This window comes from Myotis davidii, unplaced genomic scaffold, assembly GCF_000327345.1.
Source record: "Myotis davidii unplaced genomic scaffold, ASM32734v1 scaffold43, whole genome shotgun sequence".
NCBI classification, from domain to species: domain Eukaryota; kingdom Metazoa; phylum Chordata; class Mammalia; order Chiroptera; family Vespertilionidae; genus Myotis; species Myotis davidii.
Genome location: NW_006294590.1, coordinates 1,308,013 through 1,308,519, shown reverse-complemented (window position 1 = coordinate 1,308,519; position 507 = coordinate 1,308,013). Strand labels below are relative to the sequence as shown.

Here is a 507-nt window from a genome sequence, read left to right as displayed (position 1 = left end):
CCTGGAGCCCGGCCTCTGGGGAGCAGCTGGCTGTCGGGTGGCCTCATCCAAGAGCCTCCGCCCCTCTGGGCCCACCCGTGTGCTGACCCCGTGGGACCCGGGTTAATAAAAGCCCTTGGGCGAGGCCAGGGCAGTGCCCCTGGGACCGTAAGGGAGAGAGAGAAACATCATGTGAGAAGGAAGCGGACCGGCGGCCTCCTGCACGCCCCACACTGGGGGTCGAGCCCGCAGCCCGAGCCTGTGCCCTGACCGGAACGGAACCGGCGACCTTTCAGTGCCTGGGACCAGCCCAGCCCCCGAGCCCCCGGCCAGGGCTGGGTTGTGTCTGTACTGACCTCTAGATGTGCAGCTGCCGGGCTGGAAAAGCCCGTTCCTATCTCAGCTGCCAGAGGTGAACTTGGGCAGGAGCCTAAGGCTTCCTCGTGTCAGCGGCCCGGACCCCCCGGGTATTGTCCCCGTCCCCGCGGCCCTGGGCCAGGGCAGTACCGGGGCCGTGCGTGTTTGCAG

The 507-nt window shown here is 68.2% G+C and overlaps 1 protein-coding gene across 1 annotated transcript in view; it reads left to right on the top strand.

Moving 5' to 3' along the window:
- DHX37 (DEAH-box helicase 37) overlaps nucleotides 1–507 on the top strand; it is a 14,137-nt gene that overhangs the window by 10,095 nt on the left and 3,535 nt on the right. The gene's annotated exons all lie outside the window — the stretch shown is intronic.